Genomic DNA, 24,194 nt, shown 5'->3' with positions numbered 1-24,194 from the left:
CAAAAGGCCTATGGCAGATGGTGGGTTTCCCCGATCTGATCAAATATCTACTCAACTCTTATGTTTAAGAAATTAACAATCCCCACAAGAGCACTTTGCCCTGACTCTGAAATCTGCCCATTTATTGGTTATGTGTCTTGGACAATTAACTAAGCCCCTCATTGCCTCAGTTTTCCATTTGCAAAACAGAATTATAATAGCATTAGCCTTATCCAGTAGATACAAAAAATTAATGAATTAATAAACACAATACACTTCAGAAAATGACTTGTTTTAAGATAACAATAAAAATTAGCTCCTTTTACTACAATTACCATTTGCAGGAGGCAAGGGGCCTGCTTGATCCTGTGCCTACAAAGACCCTTAAGGGTTGATCCTGTTCCTACAAAGACTCTTAAGACTAAGGGATGTGAACCTAGGAGGATGTGTCAAAGGTTCCCAGTCAGTGAACAATGTGATGTCTAGACCCTACTGCCAGTGACAACACCCTTTCCATCCAAGGGCCAAAATCCACTAAATGTCTCTTTCTGTTATTTGCTGATACCTCTGAGAATCTTTTTCAGTTTCCCGGAACCTCCTACTCTGTGTCACTTCTTCTCTATCTTTGGTATATAGCATTGTTATAAAGTCTTGTTTTTTTTTAAACTGTCTTTGTTTTCCAAATTCATTTTCCAAAGCCATCTTCATTTAGACCTTAAAATCATTTCCCTCAACATTGTGACCATTCATCCACACCCTCTCCCACTACAGGGCTCATCTGGGATTTAAGACAATTAAAGATACAAAGGAACCCAGGCGTGGGGTGATGATATAATCTATTATCCAAGTCAGAATACATCTGAAGGCTATTGACCATGAACCCAAGACTTTAGATGGAAATTGGGACCACCCTTCACCCTCTTTTATTGAGATGGATGATATGAAAAGTGGATCCAAAATGAACTCACAGATTTCCAGGATGCACTGATAATGTAATGCAATTTCTATGCCACTGAGCTTTCTTAGTCCCATGCTGACTTTGGACGAGTACTTTAGGCAGTTCAGTAAAGTACACATTTGAGCCATCCGTGGTGGTCCATGTAACCTTGTTTAAATCTGCCCTGCCTCAAGTCCATTGAGCTATAATAAACTCTCTGCTGCCCCCATGTGGTGAATATTTTCAAAAGCCCTTGCTTGTCTGGGCTAGAACACCTTCCACACTCCTGTTCTCTGTTCTGGATAAGGATAAATCAACAACCTGAAATGGATGACTTCTGTGGGGAAGAGAAAAAGAGAGAAAAGGTGGAGAGGGCCAAGATTTTGAGATGCCAAGTTGGTTTCTCGTTTTTGATAGACCTAGAATAGTGTTACTCCTACATCCCATCCGTTTCTTCTCCCAAGAGTCATTAATGCCCTGCTGTAGGTTCCATTTCCTACACAGAATTGGGAATGAGGATTGCAGGTGTGTGCCAGAAATAGTTCTGTGTGGAACCCCAATGGACCACATGGGGGCAGCAAAGAGTTCATTTTGGATCCACTTTCATATCCCAGCAGTCTTAGCCTTGGAGGAAGCACTACAGATGGACATGTGACTGGAATAGGGGAGGGGAGTGTGTAGACCAGGAGCAGAATGGGGTGGACTAGGAAGGAGTAGAACCAGAAGATGGTAGGGCAAGAAGTGATCAGGAGCAGAGGCTTGTTGGAACAGCCTCACGGCCAGCAAAGCAGGTTTTCAGAGGATCAGTGCAAGGTGAGGGGGTCAGGCCAGGAGGGGAAAAGCCACAGGTGAGTCTGCCTGAGGGCTCACCAGACTCTTCTGCCATCAGAATCCCGATCATTGTACCTCCCTCGCAGCACTTCCAGGTACTGAAAAGGCAGTATTCCCAAAGAGCAACAGGCTACACAGACCCTAAAAGCCTACAATAAGAAAACACCAACATATATCCAGGCCTCCCAGCCCACCAAACTCTGATAATTAAAATCAAAGTTTCAGAGTGCCTATGCAATCAAGACACCTAAACTACAAAGGGGGTAATTCCTGTCTCTACCTGATTCGTGACGTGACATCAATGCTTAATGCTGCCAGGGCTCAGAGAACAAGAGAAAAGAAAGCCCATCCATCATTCCCTGTCTTCCTTCCTCCTCCTGCAGGCCCCAGTTTCCCTTTCACCTGGTCTGGCCACATTAAGTGTTTGAATCCAGATATATCTGCCCTTGGAATCTTAGTGTTCAGACCTCATAGAAAATGACTTATTTGTGAATGGCCGATAACACACCTGCCAAGTTGTGCATATGGCCAGTATCTTTCTGTTGGCTCCTCACCTCCAAAAGGGCTGATTTTTCTTCAAGTACTATCTGAGATGTCTCTGTGGATTAGTGTTTATGTGCAGCAAGTGCTGCAGTTCGTTAATAATGTCAAGTTCGCTGAGCCTCTCTAATGAAAGAGATACACAACATCAACTGTCATTTTAAACAAACATGCAATCAGGATAGCAGTGCTGTAAATATGATCTGCCTAATTTCATGGAGATGATGCAAGATCCAGGCTGCATTCACAGTGTTCCCACTGGCAAGCTCCATTTCACAGGATTTCAGGGGGGAAATGGTGGATTTTTCACAAGAACCGCAAAATTGTCGGTTCTGTGAAAAAGAAATTGCTTTAGCAGCTGGATTCCAGGAGGACAAATAGGTGCCCTGATTATATCTTCATTGTTCACCGAAGCCACAGCACTCAGCAAGTTGTAATTATGCTGTGAGGAGCTCAGTTCTGATAGTCAAGTCTTCCCCCATGTGAATATAAACAGTATTATTCTATTTGTTATCAAAGGCTTGCAGCCAATCCTGCAGCAAATATATATACACAATGTATGCAGACCTATAGAAGGAGGCTCTGGCCTGTTTGGTCCAGAGCAGAGTTGTGGGCACATCATTATTTTGCCCAATTGGGTTTTAGCACAGACGTGATTAACCAACTCATTGGCCAAGGGTCATGCAGAAAGAATAAAAGAAGAAGAGAAGGAATAAAAATATGGATGAGTCAGTTGGGTACTCGGATTATGCAAAATAATAGGAAAGCTACAGATAACACAGTTTGAAGACACCGCCGACTGAGGTTTGCATAATGTCTATTAGCCTCCTGTGAACAGCTTTCTGATACACCATCCAGCAAATGGCCCATTCAGGCTGCTCTCATTTGTCACTGATATGCCTATACACACATATCTTTGGCAGTTACTAAGGTGTTTCTTTGGCCACCATCCCTTGATTTGAACTTTCTCTTGATTCCTAGAACTTTACTCTTCCAGGCACCAGCCAGGCTGCAGCCCTGGGTATTTCTGTTCCATTCTTGACTTGCTGGTGGGCAGAGCCTCTTTATAGGTTAACATTATCAGCCTTGACTCGGGGCAGCCACTCAGCTGACCTCGGAAATCTACGTTAGGATATTCTGGAACCATAGGAAAAGATGAAATTGTAGGTCTAAATCCCTGGAGGAGTCCTAGAGCCCAGCTAGCAGGGAGAAAATAGGTACAAAAATGTGTTCCATTCTAGCAATGACATTCCCTTGATCTATGGCCATGGATACTGTGCACCAAACTCTAGTAAATCAAATGTGGTTTTTCCATCTCATATTTCTTCTATCCTTCCTCTCACTCAAAGAATCTAGCTCCTATTTGAACAAAACAAGAAAAGAAAATGGAAAATATAGACTGGAAGCTTGTAGACCTAATTTAAATTCATACTAATAGTTGTTTCTAACAAACTGTAAATTGATGTCTCATACTTGTAAAATCTCACCATAACAAGAATGCCTTCAAGGTAAACCACAAGGACAAAAAGACAGATTCTGCAATAGAACTCATCACTGATATTCCATAGCCAAGAATAGAAGGTCTCCCATAAAGCAATGGCCAGAAGATGTTGGGAGAAATGGGGGGAGGGTCCTTGTGGTCTTTTAAAGATAGTGGGGGGCCAGTGCTGTGGCACAGTAGGTAAAGCTGTCACCTGCAGTGCCAGCATCCAATATGGGCACTGGTTCGAGTCCTGGCTGCTCCACTTCCAATCCAGCTCTCTGCTGTAGCCTGGGAAAGCAATAGAAGATGGCCCAAGTCCTTGGGCTCCTGTACCTGCATGGGAGACGCAAAAGAAGCTCCTGGCTCCTAGCTTCAGATCGGCTCAGCTCCGGCCATTGTGGCCAATTGGGGAGTAAACCAGCGGATGGAAGACTCTCTCTCTTTCTCTCTCTCTCTCTGCCTCTCCTCTCTCTGTGTAACTCTTTCAAATAAATAAACCTTTAAAAAAAAAAAAAGATAATGGATCTTAAATACCGGGAAAGTGTTCGAGTGAGAATTTTTGCTAATTTTGCTCATTAATGATAGGTATCAGTAAAAGTGAAATATTAAGGAGGAATAATTGAATTGGAACAGGTTGGTGTGTGTCACAACAACCCTCCACCCATATCTGCAAAAAGAAGACTGAGTTTAAGAAGAGAGAGAAAGAGAAAACGAATCCAAGATAGACGATATGGGGCAGTAATGGCACTTGGAGTCCATTAGCACAACTGAAGGAGAATGATGTTTGTATTCTAAGACCAAGGACAACCACGCAAGGAAAAAAAAAAAAAAACAGCCTGAGGTCATAGCCAGTAATATAATAAATGACTCAGTAGAAAAAGACTTTGCTTAGTTTGCAGGAAAGAGCAGTGGATATGCAATGAGAAAACATGAGGCCTAGCTCTGGTTGCCACCCTGAACACCACACCACCTTGCTTTTTCTCATGAGGAAAGGGGCAGATGGGGTTAAATTATCCTAAGATCTCTGTATACCTTCACAACTGGACTTACCACACAGGACTACCATCGTGCAATATGAGAAACAATAGATGCCCAAATGGAGCTGAAAGCAGGAGGAGAGCTAACGACATTGGCCCCTGCTGATGGACTGAGGAATTAGGAAGGACTAAGGAAGCATGAAGGCAGCTCGCTAAGGCTGATGCCTCACATGCATTGACAGTTTGGAGACAAATGTACCCAGGCCTCAAGTGCTTGGACCACAGGGTAAACATCTAAGATCCTCAACCACATGATTTAAGGCTCCAAATTCCCTCCCACAACAGTGACAATTTTCATAACAGGAACTTATGGATGTAATTTTTTATTGGGCTGGGCCAGCCAAAGCCAGGAGCATCTCCCATGTGAGTAGCAGGGACCCAACTCTTTGAGCCATTACCTGCTGCCTCCCAGGGTGTACATAAGCAGGAAGCCGGAACAGGGAGCAGAGTCAGGACTCAAACCCAGGCACTCCAAGATGGGATGCAATTCCCCACCTGGAGTCTGAATCATTATGCCAAAAGCGCACCTCTACCTCTAATTAGCTTTTTTTCAAGATTTTGTTTATTTATTTGAGAGGTGGAGTTACAGACAGTGAGAGAGAGAGATAGAGAGATGAGCCTTCCATTCGTTCACTTCCCAAATGCCACAATGGCTGGAGCTGGGCCGATCCAAAGTCAAGAGCCAGGAGTTTCTTCTGGGTCTCCCATGTGGACCCAGAGGCCCAAGCACTTGGGCCATCTTCCACTGCTTTCCCAGGCCATAGCATAGAGCTGGATGGGAATAGGAGCAGCTGGGACTAGAACCTGCACCCATATGGCATGCCGGCACCACAGGCAGAGGGTGAACCTACTGTGCCACAGCACTGGTCTCTCTAATTAACTTTTTTTTTTTTGACAGGCAGAGTGGACAGTGAGAGTCTAATTAACTTTTAAAATAAGACCCTCAGCCATCAGCTTACGTACCCTGCATTAGGAGCAGTAGATGGGACTGGAATAGAGGATGGAGGATGGGAACATGAGGTAAGGATAGAACAAGAAAGTTGCCCACACCTACACGTATTTATTATTCTATTAGAAGCAGATACGAATAGAAAAGGACTACACTTTTGTGTGACTTTGATCAAGGCATTGGTCACTTTTGCTATTAAATTCTCTGATCTGTAAAACAGGAAGATGAGAGTTCTCCCTACCGCACAGCGTAGATATTCCCATGTAACCAAGGGCAGCAGGGAAGGGAGGGGGAGCACAATACAGATTTTAGGTATGGGAGGATGGCGCGCGGGCGCCCCAGTGGCCACCCACCCGCCGGCGGGAGCGAGGGCAAAGAGCCGGCCGCTGGGCGCCGTGGCCCTGTACCACACAGAGGAGCGCAGCCGGCCCCACTCGGAGGACTACCGCCTCTTCTTCAAGAACGTAGCTGGCCACTACATTTCCCCCTTTCATAATATTCCTCTGAAAGTGGAGTCTAAAGAGGAAAATGGCATTCCTACAAAGAAAGCGCGAAATGATGAATATGAGAATTTGTTTAACACGGTTGTAGAAGTACCTCGGTGGACAAATGCTAAAATGGAGATTGCCACCAAGGAGCCACTGAATCCCATTAAACAAGATGTAAAGCATGGCAAGCTGCACCATGTGGCAAATATCTTCCCTCACAAGGGTTATATATGGAATTATGGTGCTCTCCTCAGACTTGGGAAGATCCCCATCAAACAGATGGGAGCACAAACTGCTGTGGAGATAATGATCCTATTGATGTTTGTGAAATAGGCTCAAAGGTTCTTACTCGTGGAGAGGTTGTTCATGTGAAGATTCTTGGAATTTTGGCTCTGATTGATGAGGGTGAAACGGATTGGAAATTAATTGCTATCAATGCTAATGATCCTGAAGCCTCAAAGTTTGATGATATTGATGATGTTAAGAAGTTCAAACCTGGTTATCTGGAAGCTACTCTTAACTGGTTTAAGTTTTATAAAGTACCAGATGGAAAACCAGAAAACCAGTTTGCTTTTAATGGAGAATTCAGAAACAAGGCTTTTGCTCTTGAAGATATTAAATCTACTCATGATCACTGGAAAGCATTGCTCATGAAGAAATGCGATGGAGGGGCAATAAATTGCACAGACGTGTAGGTGTGTGATAGCCCTTTCCTTTGCACTCAAGAGGAAGCAAGATCATTCGTTGAATCGACGGTGGCTTTACCCACTACACCACAGCTCCAACCCCTCCACAGACATTTTGAAATACCCTTGTATTGTTTGGAGAATAACACCTTTCAAGATTCTGCGTATTGCTAGCGATCGTCCCAGACATCCTCCATTTGTTGGTGATCATCATCCCTATATCAAACTGTGTTTCTCCAAACACCACCTCTTTGAACCAACTAATGGATCAAGGAGCTAAAGCAGCTTTTACATCTTACCCCCTGGGGAAGACCTTTGTTCAGGCTGTTGGTCGGCTGAGGAAGACGCTGATGCAGCTCTGGAAGGACTGCAGCGTCTGGGACAGCATGAAGAGACTTGCGTGGGCTGGAGCTGATTTCACAAGGAGTATGTGAATGGCAGCTGGGAGAAGACACTCCAGAGGTTCACTCAGAAGATTAGCCAAGGATGAGAAGATTACAGAGGTCGAGGTGGTAGCTCAGATGACAAGACCCGTTAATCTGGATGTCGATAAGGAGCTCCTACAGGTTATTCCTGAGCGCAATGGTTTAAAGATGGTGTGTCCTTGCCAAACTCATGTTGAGACTTAATTCCTGAATATAATGGTATTAAAAGGTGGAAAAACTCTCAAGAGGTGAGGCTTGGTAGGAGATGATTGGGACATGACCACTTTCATGAAGGGATTAATGCTGGTCTCATGGGAGTGGATAAGTTCTTGAGTGAGAATGGATTTATGAAAGAGCAAGCCTACGACTCACCTCCAGTATCTTGCTTCTTCTGTCTTGATGTATGAGTTCTGCGTGAGCTTGTGTTCACTTCTGCATCTCTGTCATGGTGTGACACAGCTAGGAAGCTCACCAGACACCAGCACCATGCTATTTGGACTTTCCAGAATCATGAACCAAATAAACCTCTTTTTATACATTATCCAATATCAGACTAAGATGCTGGGGAATTAACAAGTGAGATGTTGCTGGAACTGAAACAGAAACAGATAGCTCAGGAAGAGACAAGATAAACTACAGAAGAAAAACCTCCAAGAAAGTTCACAGTGATGGGCCGGCATTGTGGCGTAGCAACAAAGTGCCACCTTCTATACCAGCGTCCCATATGGGCACCAGTTCAAGTCCTGGCTGCACTTCTTCCAACCCAACTCCCTGCTACTGGCCTGGGAAAAAGCAGTGGAGGATGAGCCAAGTACTTGGGCCCCTGCCACTGACATGGGAGACCTGGATGAAGCTCTTGGCTCCTGGTTTCTTTCTGGGGAATGAACCAGTAGATGGAAGATCACTCTGTGTGTTCTCCCTCTCTTTCTGTAACTCTGACTTTCAAATAAGTATATAAATCTTAAAAAAAAAAAAATTCACAGCAAAGGACTTGACAGAAGCTTTGTCAGATCTCAATAAGCTGCTTAAAAGTTGGAAAACATTGACCCACAACACCAAAATGTTTTCATTACCAGGGAGAAATGGTCATGGGTCACTGTGCTTCCACGCAAATATATGATGAAAAAGCAAAATAATCACCATAAGCAAAACTAAACAAATGAGATACGTCAAACTCAGAAGCTTCATGCAACAAAGAAAACAACAAAGTGAAGAGTCAACTGAAAAAAAAGAAACATTTCGCAAACTATTTATATGACAAAAGATTGAAATCTAGAATATACAAGGAACTCAGAAAACCTAGCAACAGCAACAAAATCCAGTTGAGAAATGGGCAAAGGGTCTGAATAGGCCAAAAGAAGAAATACAGTGGCCAACACAGATCTTAACCATGATGATACTCCAACTCAACCCAGATGGAGTAGCTGTTACCAAAAAGATGAAAAAAATATTAAATTGCCATCAAACTTGCAGAAATTTTCATCTTCACAGAACAATGAAAATAATGAAGAAGAGCAAATATGGCACTTCCTTGGCAAGTGATTGATTCCTTTGAATTTCTGCCATCAAGATTTCCATCTCTGGGGACTCCCAAGACTCCTTTTCCCTAAGTGCTGTAAGTATTTGCTGACTTCCTGTTGAATCTTTTTTTCCCCAAACTTTTTAAGATATGCAATATGTAAATAAACATTGAAATTTTTGAAAAAAAAAAAAAGATTTCAGTTATGGGCTTGACACACCAACAGGTGGGGCAAGAGGCATAGAGGAAAAGAGTTAGCAGGTGTCGGTGACAATCACACAAGGCCCAGCCTTGTGGGGTTGTGCTCAGGACGGAGCAGTCACCCACGGCCCCTCACTCAGGGAGGTCTGTGCTTGGTTTAATGATCTCCTGTAATTGCTTTGACATTCTCAGTTTTTAAACCAGGGGCCCTGAGAATCAGACAGACAATGCTGACTAGACACAAAGACAAGGCTTATAAAACCCAGTTTCTCAAAGGATCTGACATCCTAATCTAAGGCTGAAACAGCCTTTTATACTGGTTCCTTCTCTTTCATGTTTGGCCCCATTTACTTAGCTTCTTCAGTTAAGTGCTTTGAATGTCCTCCTCATAGTTTACAGCTCCTCTAAACGTAGAGGGAATCTCGGATCTTCATGGTTGTCTTTAGACAGATCTAATTTTCTACCCATTCTAGAAAATTACATGATTTAGGATTTTGATGTACAGGTGGCAGAAACTGCACAGACTTGTAAGCATCTGAAAATACAACGATAGAACACATATGCAGGTCTACACTGACCAGGGACTGCGGCACCCGCAATTGGCAATGTTGTCAGCCATGGCAAAAAGAAAGTCGAAGAGCAGGAGAGTTGGAAAGAACTACCAAAGCTTCCTCTGCTGAGGATACTACGGGCGGTGACTCGTTCAAGAAGTAGAAGATTGGCAAAGTAATTTCAATATTGAGCAGAAATATCTTTAAAAACATTTTTAAAAGAGGTAGGGGCGGGCATTTATCACATACAGCCCAGCGTGGCAGCCTGGATGGCATACCATGTGGGCACCAGTTCGTGTTCCTGCTGCTCCACTTCTGATTCAGCTCCCTGCCAATGGCCTGGGAAAAGCAACAGAAGATGGCTCAAGTGTGTGGGCCCCTGCCACCTTGTGAGGGGCTCAGATGGAGCTCCTGGCTTTGGCGTGGCTCAGCCCTGGCCATTGCAGACATCTAGGGAGTAAATCAGCAGATATATATAAGATCTTTCTGTGGCTCTCCCTCTCTCTCTGTAACTCTGACTTTAATAAATAATTTTAAAAACTTAATAAAAGGCACTCATGCTCCCATCAGAGTGCCTGGGTTCAGTATCTGACGCTACTCCTGACTCTGGTTTCCTCTTAAAGCAGACCAAGAGTCAGCAGTGGTATCTCAACTGTTTGGGTTCCTGCCACTCACGTGGGAGAACTGAACTGTGCTCCCCACTGCAGCATTGGCCCCAGTCTGGCCTCCATGGGGAGAGAACCAGTAGACGGAAACTCTTTTTCTTTCTTCCCCCTCCCTCCCTCCCTTCCTTCCTTCCTTCCTTCCCTGTCTCTTGCTTGCTCACTCTCTCTCTCTCTGCTTCTCAAATAAACATTTAAGAAACAGGGACAATGGAAAAGAGGTTAAGAACGCAGACTTTCGTGTCAGATACACCTGGGTTCACATCTCAGATCTTTAATTTTAATAAGGGTGTAACCTTGGGCAAATTCCTAACTTACAGAAGTTTTCTATCGGTGTATAATATATCAGCACAAATGTGGCAGTTCACAACAACTTACATGCATGGTCTTTTAGTACCTATGGTTTAAGATAGGCCCTCTATTCAGGGTCTCAAGAGGCTGAAACCAAGGTGCCAAGCTCTGTTCTCATCTGGAGTTTGGACTGGGGAGGAATCTCACCCCAAGCTCACTTTGGTTGTTGGCAGAGTTCACCTCCATGAAGACACATAACTGAGGGCCTCCACTTCTCATTGGTTGTTGGCTAAAGACTGCCTGTAGGTCTACTGGAAGTCCCTGGATTTGCAGCCCTCCCCAGAGGCAGCTCCTGGCTCTTTGCTTCTTCGGGATCAGATCATCAGCAGAGCCTCCCTCTAAGCTGCCAAGACTTAACTAATGTAACGAACTCACGGGATTGACAGTACATAGCTTTGCCATATCCTATCAGTTGAAGCAAGTCCCAGGTTCCAGCCACGCTAAAGAGGAGAGGATGATACAGGGCATGACTCCAGATGGGGGGCAGATAGAGACTTCCTGGGTCCATCTTCTAATTACAATTTAGACAGAAAAGATGCAATGGTGCCTTTGATCCAAGAAAAGAAGTGGTGAAGAATGTAGACTCTCAAGACCAACAGCCAGAGTTCAAATCCCAGCTCTTGAATCTTAGTAAGGGTGTGACCTTGGCCAAGTTTCCTAGCCCAGGTTTTAACTTCCTCCTATAAAATGCAATTCATAACTATAATTACTTTATGGATTGGCAGAGGATTAAATGAGATAATACTTGCAAATCATTCAAGAAAGTGCCTTGCACTTAGTGAATGCTCAGGAAGTGGTAACTTTATCTTTGCAATGGCCTACACATAGGTTCTTTAAACCAACACCACCTGGTCCAACAAGGCAGAGCCAAGATTAAACTCTCAGAGCCAAAAGCCAAGAGCCAAATTGAGACTCTGCCTGGTGCAAGCCTATTGTACTTGCTGGACCTGGTTCAGCTTCTTCCTTGTAGACTCTCACCCGTCCAGTGTGGGAGGGGCATATTTGCTGCAGAGGGTGCTGGTAACAGCCAAGGTGGCGAAATGAGCAGCACAGTGTGGAAGGGGACTTTGTCCTGGGATGTATGGAGTTGGATGCTGGTTTGAGATATGAGGCACAACAGCTATGATGCTCTACAGGGGTGTGAGTGGAGAGGGAGGAAGAGAGGGAGACAAGGGCCACAGGGGCCACGGCTGTGGTATATGGAGGTGACCTTGCTCTCTGCAGCTTGAACCACCCCTCGGTGACAGCCTGCAATTTTGCTAACAGTGCTTCATGAGTCACTTGCCATATGTTGCCAAGCGACACCCCAAACTCATTGCTATAGTGTGGTGGAATGAGAAGGCCATGCCAAGATGGCCACTGGCAAGCAAGGGTCAGTTACTCAGGAATGGCTTTGAAACTCACCTGGCAACGGAGCCTGCCTGGCAACAGGTGGTGATTGGATGGCTTTGGAAACTGCCTGGCAACAGGCTGTGATTTGTTGGGGCATAGACTGCCCCTTGACCAGATTGGCTGGTCTTGGCTATATAAGCTGTTGTACTAACTGAGAGTCTGTAGGCTGCTTGCCTCAAGCCCGCTTTCACCCGACTCCTGGGGTCTATGTGGTGACTCCATGACTCTTGCCTCCACCACGCTCCTCCTCTCAGAAATGAATCCACTGCAACATTGTTGAGAAATCAACTGCAACATTATAGAACCCCCAAAAATGAGTCCACTTGCCCACAGCACAGACAGCCAATCACTGACATGGTGGAAGAAAGTAGGTATTTATCGCCAAGCACAGAGCAAGGACTTGCTTTTTCCCAGGCTCCCTGAGGAGTTAGGGGTGAAGGTACTTGTAGATTGAAATTGAGGCTGGGGCTGGGGCCGGCGCTGTGGCGTAGCGGGAAAAGCCACCGCCTGAAGTCCCGGCATCTAATATGGGTGCAGGTTCTAGTCCCGGCTGCTCTACTTCCATTCCAGCCCTCTGCTGTAGCCTGGGAAAGCAGTAGAAGATGGCCCAAGTCTTTGGGCCCCTGCACCCACGTGGGAGACCCAGAGGAAGCTCATGGCTCCTGGCTTCAGATCAAGCACAGTGTCGGCCATTGCGGCCAATTGCAGAGTGAACCAGTGGATGGAATCTCTCTCTCTCTCTCTCTCTCTCTCTCTCTCTCTCGGTAACTCTTTCAAATAAATAAATATTTTTAAAAAAAGAAAGAAAGAAATTGGGGCTGAGATCGGCTCATGCCCAAATTCCTGGTGAGTAGTGCTCGTGACCTCATTTTGATGGGTCAGCAGTGATGTGCTGTTTGGGAAATGCATGCCAGCAAGGTGAGCTTCAGTTGGTCTGGGGGAGGGGGGGGTTACATGGAAGTGGTGGTTTCCTTCAGCCTCGGAGCTGGAATTTTCATGCCTGGAGCTGGAAGTCCCTAAACCCCAACAGACCCTACTAGCCAACAGAGTTTTGTCTACTAGAAAAGCAAATGACTATTTGAGTCTGGAGCTCAGAATCTTGTAGGGCTAGCTGTACCACTTCCTCAATTCAGTGAATTCCTTTTGGTAAAGGACAGGCAAGGACAGCGTGGTCTAAGGGAGACAGACAAGAGCCTGTGTCCTGCCTTTATGTTACAGAGGTGTGCTTTCACATATGGGTGGTTTCTTCTACTTCTGTGTCTCCCATACCAACCTAAACGAATGTGCTGCACACAGAGAGATGTGTAGGCACACGTGTATGTACGCGCAGGTGCATGTACTTAGCAAGTGCAGGGGTAAGGAACCAGTGCCATCTCTGGGGAGGCTCTGAGACCCGTCTCCCAGGAATTAGTCGTAAATATGAACATCAGGATGACAAGTCAGCATTTTTACAAAATACAGCTTGTCAGTTCAAGGACCTTAGCAAGTTTTAAGGAAATGACTTAAAAGATCACCTTCTTTGGAGTAGAAATTAATCTTTTAGATTGATGGAAGCCATGGAACAAAGGAAATGGTAAGAGAAAAGTGATGCAGGCATGATTCAAGTATGAAGGAAAAGGAGACTGGTTACACATTTGCAAAACAATTCACCATTAACTTTTCCACACATTGTCTCCTTGGACATCACCAAAAAACACATAAGCAAAGCAGGTATTATCTGCATTTGCATGGGAGCCAGGATTGCACTTTGGTGCTGTCTCCAGTACAGAACCCAAAGGGGCCTGGCGGATTGTGCTTCATTATGACCCTGTGGCCTACAGAAAGGCTGCTCACTGAACAAGCCCTGACCCGCACCTGCCAAAACAGAGGACACATTCAACTTTCTGACCTAAGCTTCCCTATCTATACAGTAGGGACACTACTAATCATGTTCACGTAATTCAGTTGTTTGAGTCAATAATTATAAAGAGCATGGAACAGTGCCTGCACAAAGTGTTAAATTAAGTGTTAGCTGGTCGTTTTTGGTTGCTTCCCCCAGGCTGTTTCTTTTAAAATATTTCTTCAGGGAGGAATCAACACTACCTGGATGAATGAATGAGTGATTGGATAAGAGGGATTGAATAGAGACTGGGTAGGACATAGGCGTGGAGCCGAAATAGCCGGGGAAAATAAATAGTCCCTTCTAAATTCCAATAACGGATTTTCCCACAACCATCTAATGGTAACCAAAACCTCAGACTTAACTGGTGTTTACAGCATCAACTAAGCTTTCTCACCTCCTAGGGAGTTTCCTTATCACCTATTGATCTATGATTATTAAACAGCACTTCTCTCATGCAGGATATGAGACAGTCTTACAGGGTTCCTGAGCCGCCCTGGAAGGCTCAGGTTCTTTCCATCACAGTGGTGAGCTGGTAAACTGGCTTGGAAGTGGTGGAGCCCGGATGCTTGCAGCCTTTGCTGATTTCCAGGTGTAAATACTTTCTCTGCTACCTATTTCGAGCTACCCTACTTTTAAGAACCTGCTGGCAAATGCCTGAATGTTTAACAAAGGGCTCTGGTGCACAGCTGTGCCCTCTCATCACTCCTCCTCATTTGCATAAGAGGATTTCGTCTCCAAGGCTAGCTCCATTAAACCTCCAAGGTAGGGGCTCTTAAACCGGCTCCCCAGCCCCATCACCACTGTGTCCCCCTCTCTCTGTACCCTGGGACCTCATTTTGCAGAGCCTGGAATAAGACATCTCTTCATTTTAGGGAAAGGAAGCAAATAAGCAAGAGAAGCTGGGAGTGGAAGTTTGCTAAGTTTTCTTCCAAACCGCGGCATGAATAAACAGTTTGAACTGAAGAAAAGCCAAGTTCACCTGGACGCGGAGCCTTATTTTCTCCATTTATCACAGGGCCACAACAGCGACCTCAGTTACAAGGGAGGCAGGGAGCTTCATTAGCTTATGGTTTGTAAAGGCTCAGACACAAAAGCCAGTGTAAGAGGAGTGCAAAGCCTCATTATTAGGTAATAACTCTCATCTGCCTGATTCAAATTGCACATCTCTTTGTGTCTAACCTTTTTCCAATTACGTTGCCTCATTTTTTTTTCTTCTGGATATTTTTTAAAGTCACTTTGAAGTGCCATCACCACTATTTCAATAAAAACCTCCCTGAGATGCTGAGTTTAAACTAAATGAAGGCAGCAAGGAAAACACGCCTCCTCCCACTCCCCCACCCCACCCCCCCCAAAATTAAAATTTCATCCCCTGCTTTCCAGGCAGTGAAATCAGTGCCTTCTTTGGAGGGTGTTCATTCAAGGAGAGAATCTTTTTTATGTGGAAATGATCATTGTACACTTGCCAGATAGTTAATTACATTAGGTTGTTCTGCCCACGATTGCAAATCAGCGTCATACAGCAGGGGCTTGTGGCCAAGATAATAGCAGAAGATAATGCAGTAAAACAACTGTGAAAAGAAAATGGTGCAAAGCATAAATGTTGAAAATTGCTGTTTGTTTTTATATATATGTATTTTTAGGAGGGCGGCAACATGGTCTTTGCTGTTATCACAAGCATTAAAGTTTAATAGACCGTCCGTGAGTTATTTACTGCTCAGAAACACCTGCTCAGTGAGATAAAGTAGCAGCTATCTTTCTAGTTTTAAAATTGACATTCAGCCAGTTATATTTTTGGTCTCCCTCATCACTTAGATGGTTGTTGACTTTTCGTAAATGTCAAAGGGGGTTTTCAACTTAATTTCATTCCTCATGCCAGTTTCTTCCTTGGGCTCTCCAGAGGCCTTTCTTGTTTGTGGCCTCTAAGTCAGCCCCAAGAAAGGGTTGCTGGAGGGAAATCTTTCATGTGAGAAGCGCACGTGCATTTACACACATTGTGAAGAAAAAGGAATTTACTGCAGCTCATCCATAAATCCCTCCTGCTCAGCCTTTCCACAGTCGAGCAGCACGAATGGCAAGTCTGGCAAGTGCGGTCTATACACCGTCTAGAGAACCACAGATGTGTCTGGGCTCTCTGCTCCTGTGCAAATGCCATCTCCAGAAATGGGCTATCTCAGGACCTGCACGTCTCTCTTGACACCTCTTGTTTTATCTGCTAGGCCTTGTCAAATTTCTAGCCCCTGACAATCTTCTCCATACTCTACAATCCAAATTCTGGGGGATACGGTCTGATGAGTACTGCCCTGTCCGTCCCTAGGTCAACTTCTTCACCACGAGCCTCTCCACAGAACAGCAGACTATGTTTAGCTCCTGCATGGGGAGGCTCTCACACTCAATCAGTGGTTACCTCTAGGCAAACACCACCCATGACATCTGGCCAGGGGTTTAGGGTCAGCAGTGTCAGGCTAAAGAAGACACTGGGCACTGCATGCATGCCGACTGACCAATGCCATTAATACAGCACATTCTTAGACGATAGCTACTGAGCGATGAGTTGCTCCAACAAGTGTTAAAATTCAGGAAGGAATTGAGCTAGGAAGTTTGAAGAACAGAGCCAGTGATTGAACCTCTCTGTGCCTAATTGCCTTATGTGTAAAACGGGATTTATAACATTCCCTACCTCATAAAGTGGTCACAGGATAAATGAGATGACGCCTACAAAGTGCTGAGGCCAGTGGCTGCTCATGGTAAGTGCTTAGTGTCTGATTTGTTTTGTTCTGCATTTGTTTTATATTTGTTTATAGGTTTGTGTCTGGGTTTACCTCAGGTCCATAGAATTGGAATGAGTCATAATCCTTGTTCCATGACACACGTCCACCATTTGTCTATGCAGCGTTCTCTTTTATTTTATGTATTTATTTGTAATATAAGGAATACCCAATACCCGTCCACACCTTCACACTCATCCTCACGTCATTCCCCACCCTCTCCTCCTGCTCAGTTTTTCTACAGTTTATGAGGGTGAATGATGCAATAGGCATACAGTACTTGTTTACACACTATATAAGTATGTAGAACCATTACCCTAAATCATGTGTGAATCATTTCCTGGCTTTTTTTATTACATTACTCTCATAAGACTATATATGCCAGGCAATATATTGTTTAGTTTTAGTTGTTTTTAAGCTTTCTAAAAAGGGTACAATGGGACAAGTAGTCATCCTGGACTGCTCTGCTTCCTTTCAACTTACAGCAGGTAGATTTGACTACAGATATGGAGTCCTTCACTTTCATGTCCATGGGTTATTTTGTTTAAATCTTCATTTGTTAGAAAGGCAGAAAAACAGAATAGATACAGAGAAAGAGAGATCTTCCATTGGTTCACTTCCCAAATGCCCACAATAGCCAGAGCCGGGTCAGGCCGAATCCAGGAACCCAGAACCTAATCTGGATCTCCCACCTGAGTGGCGGGGACCCATGTACTGTTCACTGCTGTTAATCCCAGCGTATGCATCCGCAGGGAGCTGGGTTCTAGAGCAGAGCCCACACTCCAGTATGGGGCATGGGCACCCCAAATGCCTAGCGCCCTGTGTGCCATTCTGTTGTGAGACCGTGACAATGATTATTTAAGGCTAAGCAGATGTTGGCTGTTGTATTCCGCTGTCACTCAGTACTAACAATGCCTTCTTGCCCTTTCCTAAAATACTGCCTATCCTTACCTAATCCCTAATTTCATCTTTTTCTTCAGTGAGCCTCACCCTCAATCTAGGACTCCCTTTGGCCAGCAGTGAGCCAACATCAAGTTCATGGAAAATGCAAGTTATGAAAGGCTTAATATGTATGCAACCCCAGCAATAGGTGCTCCATGATTCTCAGAGGAGTATATTGCATTGTTAGCATCAGATTACCAAGCCTTTATCTTTATTCACCAAAATAAATGTATCCTTCAATCTGACACTTCCACGAACTTTTTGAAGGCTACCTGCTATTTCACCAGGTGAATCCCCTTTGGAGGCAAGAGACCCCGACCAATAACTGATAGGTACAGCGACTACTCTGTCACCTTTTCATTTCTTCAATGAGACTAGAATGAGCTTGTATTGACAAGCCTGTTATGCAAATGTGAATCTATCAGAGTGCATTATTGGCATTCTGATTATCTGAAACTCCTGAGATCCTGCCCAGTTTCAACTCCCTCCTCCACTTGTCTTTCTTTATCCTTTGGCTGACTGTTCTAGTAGAAATTCTGCAGACCACAGTACTCCATGGGATCATGGGAAGGGAAGAAACGGCTGGAAGACGCTTCCTGTGTGTTGTCTGGCTGCAGAAATGGCAATTAAAGCAGGGCTTCTGGGTCCAAGCCGAGATCTTTTTCTATCACTGTGGACCCAGTTAAAAAAAAAAAATCATGAAGTGACCGTTAGTAATTTGGCTGAGATCCCTCCTAAGCAATTACTTTAGCAAAGCTACAGTCTGAACACTGGATTCTGATTGATTCTGGAAGATTAAGCAAGAAAATGAAGCTGCTATAATGTCGCAGCCAGATCAGTAACCTGGTTTTAAATTCATGTACTTATCCAGAAGGAAGAGGCACACTGCCAACATCTCATGCCGGGTTATCCAAGATACATCACATTTTTGCAAATGCTGATTTTGACCTTTTTCCCACCTCAGAAATATATATCCTCGCTTCTGATTAAAGACCAGATGCAAGAGGTTGTAGTTTCACATTTTTTTTTTCCTTGCTCTAAATTGATCATATTTTTCTCTCATCTTCTTTGAGAGAAAGAGGAAGGGCGGGAGGCAAGAAGGCAGGGGAGAAGTGCCAATATAGTTGAACAAGCATTGAAGGATTTCTCTATAAATGGTCATGCAACCTGTTACTAGTGGAAAACTTCCCTTTCATTTATTCTAGAACATTTTCAGTGCTTCTCTTGTTAGCTGAAATAATCAGAATCTGGCTGAAAAATCAAAGTTAAAGTTTATTCAGCTAGTCAAACTCAGGATTCAACCTGTAGTTAGTTGGCTCAGTTGGCTGTTTCACAAGCCTGAGTTTGGGTGCACACACTGAGCTGGGTTTAAAACCATACAGATGCATGTGTAGCTATCAATCACACTGAAAATCAAAGAATATTTGGTAACAGTTAATACACTTGATTACTGATTTAAAATCATTGATTACTGATCTATATTCAGGGGGAATCTAACAGTGGGGTTGTCAGTCACTCTTCCTGCAGTGGTCCTAATGATATCAGACTGCTTATTAATAATTTTCATATTGATAAGCCTGTGGGCTCTTGCCACTTATTCAGAGAAGAATTCTGAAAACTGGCTCAAATAGATTAGACAACATAGTAAGTTTTTAAGCCTTTTATTCAATGAGAGAAATGTGCAGGAGAGTGAGGGCTTTATTTAAGGGAAAAAGAGAAGTCTAGAAGCTAAGTTAGGTCTGTACCAGGCAGAGAACAGGCCAGGAGCAAGCCATGTATGGAGGTAGGAAATCAGATAGCAGGTGGCCCGAAGGCCACGTGCCCACAGGGCAACGAGGGGAAACAAGGGAAGGGCCCACCGTGTTCCAGGCCTTTTATTCATTCCCGAAGGGGAGTGGTTACATAGTCTGATTGGCAGGTGGGCATACAGGTGGGGTCAGGTAGGGGCATGGGATCACACAGGGGCGTGGTCTTCCAGCTTACAAATCTAATCGATTTTATCCTATCTGCCTGCCTATATCACTAAGACGTGAAAGTCTCACCTTTCTTTTTTTCTTTTAAATATTTATTTATTTATTTGAAAGTCAGTTACACACAGACAGGAAGAGACAGAGAGATCTTCCATCTGCTGGCTCACTCCCCAGATGGCCGCAACAGCTAAAGCCAGAAGTCAGGAGCTTCTTCTGGATCTCCCACATGGCTGGCAGAGGCCCAAGTACTTGGGCCATCTTCAGCTGCTTTCCCAGGCAGATTAACAGAGAGCTGGACCAGAAATGGAGCAGCCAGCTCTCAAATCAGTGCCCATATGGGATGCCGGCATCATAGGCAGTGGCTCTAACCTGCTACAACACAATGCCAACCCCAAGGTCTCACTTTTCTTAAGGTATGTAGATGTTTGTTTCCCTTTCTTTTTTTCAAATGACTACTTATTTATTTGTTTATCTATATTTGAAAAGCAGAGAGACAGAGATCTTCCATCTATGAGTTCACTCCCCAAATGCTACCAAAAGCCAGGGCTGGACCAGGCCAAAACCAGGAGCCTGGAATTCAATCCAGGTCTCCCACATGGGTGGCAGGGACTATACTACTCAAGTCAGCCCCTTGCCACGGCCATGTTGAGGTGTAAGGAAACATCATGTTACCAGGGAAGCAGGTATATACAGGCATCTTCCTAGCACTGATGGTGTCCTGGTTAACTAAAGCCTCTTCAGTCACCACGGAGCCCACAGTATGTTTGAATGTTTGTAAGCTTTGCCCCTGCCCTCAAGGAGTTCATTCAGAGGCAGGCAGAGAGACTCCTGACCAGAGTTCTTGGGACACGCACTGTGATTAGAATGTGGACAAATGTGGCTATGTCTACCACGGAGGGAGAAGTTGATTTTCTATGAAGAGTGAAAATCAAAACCTCTATCCCTACCTATCTCATACCCTCATAGCTTGGTTATTATTCTGTGTTCACTGACGTAACTTTTCTATTCCTGGAAACCTTTGCCCAGGAAGGCAAAATTCACAAATAACTGAACATTCTTCGAGAAACATATAATATTGTTCAATTTTTTAGTAGATGACATTAAATGAGTGTTTAGACCTCTGTAAGCCTAGAATGCTTCCTTACAACGAAGCAGTAAAATCAGCTTAGCTCTACCTACACTTGATGTTGGTGCCACTGTTTGGCAATGACAAGGGAGAATGAGAGGGAAGGTGACAAGTGGGACTTGAAAGATGACTGGGACTTGACCAGCTATGGAAGGTGAGGATGAGCTTCCAAGAAGGGAGAAGAACCGAGCCAAGGGTGCCAGTCCCGGGTCCCTCTGGGGCTGCAACTGCATGGTATTTGAGAGCACACTTTAGCCTTTGGCTTGTTCAGAAGGGCAAGGCCCTGCAGGCCCCTCCATGGCTGAGGAGTTCTGGGCTGCAGTGGTATCGCATGGGTGACTTTAAGAACCATAAGCCACTCCCATCACCTGTAAGCAAACAGTGTCACTTCCTGACTATAGTTCTCTATCCTTGGACTCTGTCTCTTCCATGTTCCTGTCCAGTCTCTTCAGGCCCACTTCCTTCTGTTCCAGGAGGTCATCTGGTTCCCTGTGGGCCACTTCCAAGTTCACTGCATATGTGCACATACAACCAAGCACTCTGTCATTGCCATGGTTGTGATTGTCGTCATCATCATCATCTTCATCATTGTCTTCATTGTCCTCTTCTTAGAACCTGTGCTGAAAAAAGCTATCCAGGAGCCCCCAGGTGTTTAAGGAATTTTTAGCTATAGACATCCAATGATTTCTTATTTTCCCCCAAGATGCTCCCCTTCCCCAAGGCCACAATGAAGCAGCAATCAGGATCTTCAAGGAGTGTTTTCTTCCCAGAAGCCCCAGAGATGTGGAGTGCAGAGATTTTAAAGGCAGGGCTCAGGTTAAGATCATTGTTGGACCACAGTGGCTTGGTCTGGGCCTTCCCCCAAAGAATGCAGTTTGGGATCTGGTTCAGGCTTCATGATTGGTACCTAGAAAGAAGCTGTGATCCAGGGGTCAGAATTGAGGTGTAGCAGGTGAAGCTGCCACCTCCAACTGCTGGCATCCATATGGGCACTGGTTCATGTCCTGGCTTCCCACTTCTGATCCAGCTCCCTGCTGATGGCCTGGGAAAAGCCACAGAAGGTAACCCAAGGGGCCCCTGCCACCCATGTGAGAGATCTGGATGGAGTTCCTGACTCCTGCCTTTGGCCTGGCCCAGCCCTGGCCATTGCAGCCATTTGTAGAGTAAACAAGTGAATAAAAGATTTATTCTCTCTCTCTCCTCCCCCACCCCCATCTCTCTCTCCCTCTCTTTGTAACTCTGACTTTCAAATAAGTAAATAAGTCCTTGGGAAGGGAAGAAGGGAGGGAGGGAGGGAGGGAGGGAGGGAGGGAGGAGTGATGCAGATAAACACATCTACTTCCCCCAGGTCAGTTTCCCCTATAACAATTTCCTTTCTGCTCCCAAGACAATCTGCACTTTCCTTCGGAAGGCAACTGACCTACACATATGGGAAGATTTGATGCCCTCAAGGTGCCGAGGAGTCCAGTATTAATGGGTGGCACAGACTTGGAATTTCAGCAAACAGCCCTGGGTCCTGCCCTAGTTCTCACCCTGACTGTGACCTCTGATGGGTTCCTGCAACCTTCCTAAGTGCACCATATGGTAAATGATGAGACAACCGTCCTGAAGTAATGGAGCTGCATGGTTGCTAAAGGAGGAAAGGCACCTGGCACACTGCAGGGGCTCACAAATGCTCATTTTCTCCTCTTACCCCCAGCTCTTAGCCATAAGGTCTGATTCCCATTCAGTCTCTTATTAATAAGAGACTTGACCTTTCAAAGCGAGAAACCACGACTTAATACCCCCTAGCAGCTATCTAATGGGAAACCACACTTTCTTTCTACAACCTCTTTTGCACTCACCTGGGCAGTTGAATATCATCCTTGAAAGAATCAAAGTCGCCTTCAAAGTTTTCTGGATTTAAGCCTTGGCCCCACTCCCAATTCCAATTTCCTATCAATGCAGAGGTGGTGGCTTAAGTATCAGATCTCTGCCTCCCATGCGGGAGACACGTTCTGGGCTCATGGCTCTAGCTTGACCCAAACCTGGTTGTTGCAGGCATTCGGGGAGTGAACCAGCAGATGGGAACTAACACTCTTTCTCTCCCCACCAACACACACACTCACACTCTGTGTGTGTGTATCTCCCTTTCTCTGTCTCTAAATAAATTACCAAAAAAAAAAAAAAAAAAAATAGGGAGGTGGTGGTTAAGCAGTACCTTCAAGCATACAAAACGTCAAACCTCCAGTGCAAGCCAACCTGTCACTCTCTGTGTCGCCTATGAAGTTGTTATGGCCTCAAGCACATATGTCACCTCCCCTTGGCAGGAATCCCGAAGGCTTTAGCATTCGTGACTGCCCGGCACTTCCCAAGGTTCTGCTGTGAGCTACCATAATCTCCCTTGGCTTGCTGTCGGATGAAAAATATATTATTCCCCTGTCTTTCTCGGCTGTCATCTCCTCGCGTGCTCAGCTAATTTAGTCTGGGCAGCGCAGTTCGCCAAGAGAAGCCATACTTAAGCAGCCCTTGTGTGCTGCCACATTTTATGGCAACCTGCAGAAAACAGGTCTGATTTCAAAGCCAAACGTTCAAAGAGAACAGGAAGCTGAGTCTGGGAGAATAGATGGAGTTGTTTGCCTTGAAAGCTTTCTTGCTAATTTTAGTTTCAGTCTCTGTCTCTGGGGCTTCGGTTAAAACTAGACAGAGCCCCCTCCATCCTGAGAAGGTGAATACAGTATTTCCCAATAAACCCTGGGCCAGTGCTCAAACCTCAGATCCAGAGGCTTCCCTGAGGTGACAGTCACCAAAGCTAGGTCTTAAAAGTAATGGCAAGAATATAAAACTGCAAGGATCAAAGGATGCTGGGAGGACCCAGGAGGTTTCCCACAGACTGACAGCGCCCTCTGCTGGGAACTTGTCAGACAACACCAGAACATTTTCTGTCCACACAAGCTAACACCTCCATCTCCAACCAGGGACCCAGATCAGAACTCTTTGTGATTCTCTGCTATATTTTTCTTTTATAGCTCTCCAAATGCCTACATAGACAACTGCTTACAACGCATGCATTTGGAAACTATTTGCAAACATGCATGCTTTTTGGGTATCTAGTCCCTGAGTAATTTTTTGGATTACAGGAAGGTGTCAGGAGTAAAACTAAATCCTCCAGAAAAATAGGATAATAGGCTGTTACACCTCTGGCTTACTCAGACGTAGTATTGCTACAGATATGTCAGTTCCAGGTTTGCCTGGGAAACCCTGCCTTCATAAATTAATAAGTCATCAGGTAATCTCAGCAATGCAGGCCAAGTGAATCAGATCTACAGAAAGAAACTTCAAAAATGTGTAGTTGAATGCACTGTTAACATGTAAAGAATGGTTTCAGAGAAAGGCAAAACTACTGTCCATACCCATAGACAGATACAGCTCAAGAGATTAAAGTAGAGAGATCATGAAAACAAATGCTGGTTTGTCTCAACTAACGGAGATTAAGCTT

At 44.8% G+C, this 24,194-nt stretch overlaps 1 pseudogene; it reads left to right on the top strand.

The window, feature by feature from the left end:
- The first annotated feature begins 6,070 nt into the window (after positions 1-6,070).
- LOC133763987 (inorganic pyrophosphatase 2, mitochondrial-like) lies at positions 6,071-21,372 on the top strand (annotated as a pseudogene).
- The last annotated feature ends 2,822 nt before the right edge of the window (positions 21,373-24,194 follow it).

The sequence above is a fragment of the Lepus europaeus genome, chromosome 7 (genome assembly GCF_033115175.1).
Source record: "Lepus europaeus isolate LE1 chromosome 7, mLepTim1.pri, whole genome shotgun sequence".
Classification (NCBI taxonomy): Eukaryota; Metazoa; Chordata; class Mammalia; order Lagomorpha; family Leporidae; genus Lepus; species Lepus europaeus.
This window is presented reverse-complemented; position numbering and strand designations above follow the sequence as displayed.